The sequence below is a fragment of the Mastomys coucha genome, unplaced genomic scaffold (genome assembly GCF_008632895.1).
Source record: "Mastomys coucha isolate ucsf_1 unplaced genomic scaffold, UCSF_Mcou_1 pScaffold5, whole genome shotgun sequence".
Taxonomy (NCBI): domain Eukaryota; kingdom Metazoa; phylum Chordata; class Mammalia; order Rodentia; family Muridae; genus Mastomys; species Mastomys coucha.
Genome location: NW_022196911.1, coordinates 17,854,003 through 17,860,732, shown reverse-complemented (window position 1 = coordinate 17,860,732; position 6,730 = coordinate 17,854,003).

Here is a 6,730-nt window from a genome sequence, read left to right as displayed (position 1 = left end):
AGAGAGAGAGAGAGAGAGAAAGAGAGAGAAAGAGAAAGAGAGGGAATATATGTAGTCAGGAAAAGCAAACATTAGGGTGACCCATAACCCAGACATACATCTTTTATTTCCTTAATCTAAAATTTCCTAGGCCACTGGATTGCAAACTGGAGAGTAAACTGAGCTACAAAGTGAGTTCAACCCCGTCTGGGCTCCAAAGTGTCAGACAAGAAGAGGTGTGTAAACAGAAAAACAAAAAACAAAAAACAAAAAAACAGGAAAGAATGAGAAAGAAGATAAAAGGAAGAACCAAATGTAAGAACAGATGGAGGGAGGGAGGGCGAGAGGGAGGAGGATACAGTAAGAATTTGAGGGTTGTGTTAAAGTTCCTCTTGCTTTTATTTTCCCTCTCCCGCATTCTGACTTTTCATCCTGGCCACACATAATCATTCAACACCTGCTGCCCAGTAATTAGCCTAGCCTCTAAGGGTAGAGATATGTATAGAATGGGTAAGGACACCTGCCTATGGAGAACTTACATTCTAACAAGAGAGGCCCTCATTATACCAATGAAAAAGATGCTGCACAACTGAGTCTATGAATTATATAGAAAGCTGGTCAATGCTGTGGGGTAAAAGGAAAAATAGAGAATTTGGGAGCAAGAAGTACAGGAGAGAAGTACTCCCTGGTATCCTATAGGGAGTCCAGGAAAGCAATCTTCCCTCCTATATCAGGCCCACAGACATTACTGTGACCCAATACTTAAGAAAAGCAACTTTAGGAAGGAGAGGTTAATTTTGGCCATGGGTCATGGTCCATGGTCCATAATGGCTAGGAAAGTATGACAGACTCACTTACTCAACCTGTCACAGCAGGAGCTCATTAGAACTGATTCACATTTTGGTGGATCTGGAGAGAGTGGGAGGATAAGAGAAAGCCCTTTACCTATCTATCCAGTGGCCAGGGTATGACAGCTAGACATATAATTCTGAGTAGAAAAGAAGTTCAATATGAGGTGTCCTAGCTTCTTCTGTAGTGTGTGTGTGTGTGTGTGTGTGTGTGTGTGTGTGTGTGTACCCCCTGAGAGGAGGGATTGATTTGATTTACAAGTTCAGGCCACAATCTATCTTTAATGGAATTCAGTGCAGTAACACATGTAGGAGCTTAAAGAAGAAACCATGATAGAATGCTGCTAGACTGGCTCACTTGTAGGCTCATGGTTAGTCAGATGTATTCTACAGCCCGGGCCCACTTGCCTTTGGATACCACCCACAGTGGGTTGGGATCTACATCAATCACCTGTGAAGGTCTTCTTTGTCAAACATGGCCTCAAACCAATCTGATCTAGAAGCTCTCCCCTCAAGTCATTCTAGGCTGTGTAAAGTTGACTCTTTAAGGTAACTATGACAAGAGGTAACTGGGGGAAACTGTACCTGCATCTTGGTAGGTGTGTTTCCCTGTGGTTAGAACTTCTCTGCAATTAAACATTCTTGAAGCAGCCAGGTTGTTCTCCTCATATTAGAAACTAAGACAAGGGGAGGGGGAAGAAGGGGGATGAGGTGGTGGTGGGGGATTGTGGAGGGGTAACCCAGGGGGAAGAAGGATATCATTTGAAATGTAAATGAATAAAATGATTAATAAAAATAAATAAATAAATAAAAAGAAACTAAGACACCTGGAAATTCTCTAAAACATGTGCAGGAACCAAAGGTCTACACACTCAAATTACACACACACACACACCACTCGAATTGTGGTATTTATTGTTCTTCTGTGGACTTTTCTAGACGATCATGGGAAGAAATACCAAGAAGACAGGAACTGAGAGACAATACTCACATACACACACAGACACACACAGAGTTCCTCAACCTTTAAAACACTGCCACCAGCTGGTTACCAAGTGTTCAAACACATGATCTCTGAATGATACCTCCACCTGTCTCTCCTCTGTCTCTAGTTTTCTGCATTTCTTCAAAGTTATTTCTTAAGTCAGAACACTCAGTAGAGTAACCACATGGCTGGATTCAAACAATTAATAGAACACATACTTCAAGTTACTTTTCAGTGACCACTTAGTATCCTTAGTTCTCCAGGAAGGAAGTTCAAAAATAAAACTGGGGCTGTGGTTGTTAGTAGATAGAGTGCTGACTACCGATACACAAAGCCCTAGATTCCGTCTCAGCACTACACAAGCCAGTCTCGACACCGATCATAAGCCAGCAATCCTAGCCCTAGAGGAGTGTAGGCACCAGGACCTCAAGTTCAAGGTCGTCTTCAGCTATACTGAGAGTTCGAGCTCAACCTGAGCTACAAAATATTAGGTTTCAACTCAAAACACAATTAGATGGCTGAGGTGCCTACTTAACATTAATGCAAACTTGGCCAACAGATTCTCCCTGCATATCTCCCCTCCACCACATCACCACCACCATAAACATCTCTAGGCCTCAGGCTGAGTTGCCCTTCCCCCAGCTGCTCTTCCCAAATACTTGGGCTATGTTTTTGTTACTTGGTCTTTTCCTCCACTCTCTTTTGGTCCTCCTAGCTGCTATACCTTGTTCCTCTGCTCCCCCTCTCCCTACCTCTACCCCCTCTCCTCACGTCTCAGTCATGTCCACTCTAGACTCTTCCAGATGTCCTCCATTTTATCCACAATAAATTTATAGATGATAAATATAGAGCGAGATCAATGATAATTAAAGAAAAAAGAGGTCATGAATTTGAGAGGGACTATGGGAATATTAGAGGAAGGCCAGAATGATGTTATTATTTTATAATTAAAAAATATTATTTTGATTTATGGATGGTTGAGCTGGAGAGATGACTCAGTGGTTAAGAACACTAAATGCTGTTGTAGAGGACCTGGATTTGATTTCTACACATACCGACAGGCAAAACACCTATGCATAAAAAGTAATAAAATAGAAATAAGGTTTTAAAATTACTGATTTTTTTTATTCCTAGGAGTTTTTTCTTTTGGATGGGTTTTTGTTTGTTTGTTTGTTTGTTTTGGACCTTTGCTGCTGCTGTAAACAGCAACCTCAATGCTTGGTTTCAGAACCTGGACAAGGGACTGAGGTGCATATTGTAGATGCTAAAACAAACCTGGACTCCAGATTCTCCCAGCATCCTTCAGTCCCTGTCTGGCATACTGTGCCCCCAACCCTGAACTTTCTAGTCCAGGGGCTGTGCTGCCCTACCCCCAGAGGCTCTTCCCTATATAATCCAGCAGACATTTTACTTTCTCCCTCTCTCTCTTTCTCTCTCTGTCCTCCTCCTCCTCCTCCTCCTCCTCCTCCTCCTCCTCCTCCTCCTTCTTCTTCTTTTTCTTCTTCTTTCTTCTTTCTTCTTCTTCTTCTCCTTCTTTTTCTCCTCCTCCTCCTCCTCCTCTTCCTCCTCCTCCTCCTCCTCCTCCTCCTCCTCCTTTCTCTGCACTCTCCCTTTCCCTCTTTCTCTTTCCTCCCCATCCCCACAGCGACTTCCCTGCCACAGTCTTTGGAGCCAGTGAACTTGCCCACCCAAGTTCAGCCTTCCAATAAACCTGCCTTTAATACAATGTAATCTAGTTTTAATTGAATCAGATCTACTGGACCTGGATTCAAAAGCAATTGTGAGCCACCATGGGAGTGCTGGAAACTGAACCTTGGTCCTCTGGATTCTGTTTTATGTTCATGTACAAGTGTACACATGTTTACAGAGGCCAGAAAAAGGCATCAGATACCCTTGTGCTGGAGTTACAAGTAAGCCAGGTGATCCTAACCCTAGCCCTAACACCAACTCAGGTCCTCTGCAAGGGCATCAAGTACTTTTAACTACTGAGGTATCTGTCTATCTTCTAAAATCACTTTTAAAGAAATCTTGCCTTTACAAATCTTGTTACTGACTTCACTTCCCAACTCCTTAGTGCTTTATAAAAAGCTTTATATAGTGCTGCCACAGTGTCGTGCTTTATAAAAAGGCAAGGCGAGAAAGAATATGTTTGGTGGAGGTGTGTTCAGATGTGGGGGAAAGGGGTGCCTCCTCTGGGCCCATGCTGAGGCATCCCTTCCCCCTAAGGGACCAGCCACATAATGGTATAGAATAGAGTTTATTTAGGGCATGTGGATGGGAAGGGAGCTGGTCATAGAGACAGAGAAAGGCAGAGAGAGAGAGAGAGAGAGAGAGAGTAGAAGTAGAAGTGCCATGAGAGGGGGGAGGTAGAAGTGACAAGAGGAGAGAGCAAGAGGAAGAGATAAGAGAGAGGGGAGGGGCAAGCAGCCCCTTTTATAGTGAGTCAGGTACACCTGGCTTTTGCCAGGTAACTGTGGGGTGGAGCTTAGACAAATGCTAACGCACAGCAACACTCAATGGGTGTTTTGTAAACTAGCCATAAGTCTTGCCTTGGTCGATTTCTCCTTCATTTTCCACTCCCCTAACTCCACATCAGTCAGGAGCGCCTCCTTCAGGAGGCCTTTCCTGCCTTTCAGTAGGGTTGGACCATTATCCCATCAGTGCCCAATACTCTGTTTACACAGCTGCCTCCTCTACTAGATTGGCCTCTCCACAGAGGCAGGGCCCCCTTGCTGAGTCATTTCTGTGTGCCTGGCATCACTTAGTCCAGGGCCCCACCCATCATCTGTTCAAGAGATGTCCTTATAATGAATACATGTTTTTCCTCTGCCTCTTCTCCATTTTTAGCACTCACCCTTCCCCTTCTCTTGTGATGAAGCTACATGAACGGTGATCCTACTTGGAACACACTGTAGATTCACGATGGAGCCCAGTTATAAGCCCCCATTGGAGTGGAGGGATCTGTGAAAGAGTGCTCAGCTTCATCTGTCCCTGTCATCTTGTCTTTGCTACATTCAATTCTGGCCATCTGTGCTTGCAAGGAAAACCGGACCCCTGCTCCTGAGGGAGTAGTCTCATTTTTTGAGAGAGGAGGGCAGATGTCTAGACTCAAACTCCTGAGTTGAAGTGGGAGGACTGAATACTGGACGTTCAGGTCTGCGGAAGGAGGGCTGGCTTCTGAAATTCTTGGTCTGAGGAAGGAGAGCTAGGGGCTGTGCCCCTGGGTCAAATAGAGGAGTACTGCCGCCTGGTCCCCTGGATCTGAAGAAGCCTGTGGACTTTGTGCCCTGGCAGAGAAAATTCCCAGGGTTTGAAATCCTGGTCTGTCTCTCATGTACTCTGGTTTTAGAAACATCTGGTTTTATACAGCTGCTCCACCCAGTTAGGGTGGTGTTGAGGCTAGGCAATCAAATACCCAGCTCCTGGGTGGAGCCTGGGCTATCCCCTCCTAGCCACGGGAACTCCTCTTATCCCCAGCTCTGGGCTTGCTTCCATCAGAGGATCCATCATCCTGACACAGCCAGACACTAGGCAACACAGGTTCCCAGCAATAGCATCAGACACAGCCTGTCCTGCTCTGATATTGGATAGCACCCAGTTTCCAACCATCAGAAACCTTCTCCCTGGTGGCCAAGGTCAAGCAAAGGACCAACATAGCTGTGTACTTACACCCTGTGTGACAAGGTTCTCGCATACTCCTGGCTCTGTCCAGGGGAGTGCTGAATGGTTAGAACAGATGAAGTAGCCAGAGGAAAGAACAACAGAGAGACATAAAAGGTCAGGGGGAGAAGCAAGTGAGAGTCTCACCACAAAAAGGCAGGCAGGCAGGTGACAGCTGGAGACACGGAGGGGTAGAAGAGTAGATAGATGCACAGACTGTAGATTAGTAGAAGATGAGGATAATAATAGACATGCGATGGGGAGAGGAGGAGAAGGAAGAGTGAAAGAAATGGGAATACAGACAGGTAGAGAAATATAGTCAAGGCATTAAGTACAAAATGAGAAAGTAAGAGAGAATGAGGCAGACACACACACACACACACACAGAGAGAGAGAGAGAGAGAGAGAGAGAGAGAGAGAGAGAAAGAGAGGGAGAGAAAGAAAGGGAGAATATAAACTTTATCAGCATCCCTCACACAGGAGAATGCAGGAAGAGACAGCTACTGACAAGTCATGACCCATCATTGCATACTGAGAGGAAATCTGAAAAAACATAGTCTTGGAGCTAAAAAAAAAGTATATATATGTGTGTATATATATACACACATATATAAGGATTATATTATATATATACATATATATATTATCCTTATAAAAATCGTGTTTTAAAGTGATAGGGATCACTAGCCTTCTGGCCCCAAGGAGCTAGAGTACACTTCATGAGAGCCTCTTCCCTTCCCAGCTGTGTTCTGATCTAGTCTCCATCAGAGCACTGAACTCAGACCACTCCATGGAGTCACTGCGATTCCCCAGAAGACAGATTCCAATATCCCAGCCCTTAGACTGTAACATGAATATATGTGTACACATGTACCCCTACACACACACACACACACACACACACACACACACACAATCAGCCCAGCAAAGAGCAGACAATTCTAGCTGTAGCTCCAGTCTGCTGCAAAACACATGCCAGCAACACAGGCACACCCACAGACGTGCATGTGTGTGCACTTTATCTGCCCGTTACTGAAATATGATCCTGGGGGACACATTTGTAGAGAGTCTAGGGGGAGGAAAGGTGGGCTCTGAGAAGATGAGAGTGAGTGAAGAAGAGGAAGAGGTAAGGAGGTGAGGGGCAGGGCAGGGGAGATAGGAACTGGGGTGGTGACAGGGGAAAGATGGAGACAAAAATACCGACAGCTGAGGGAGATAAGAAAGCTAGAACTGGGGGAAGGGCTGAGAGAGGGGGATT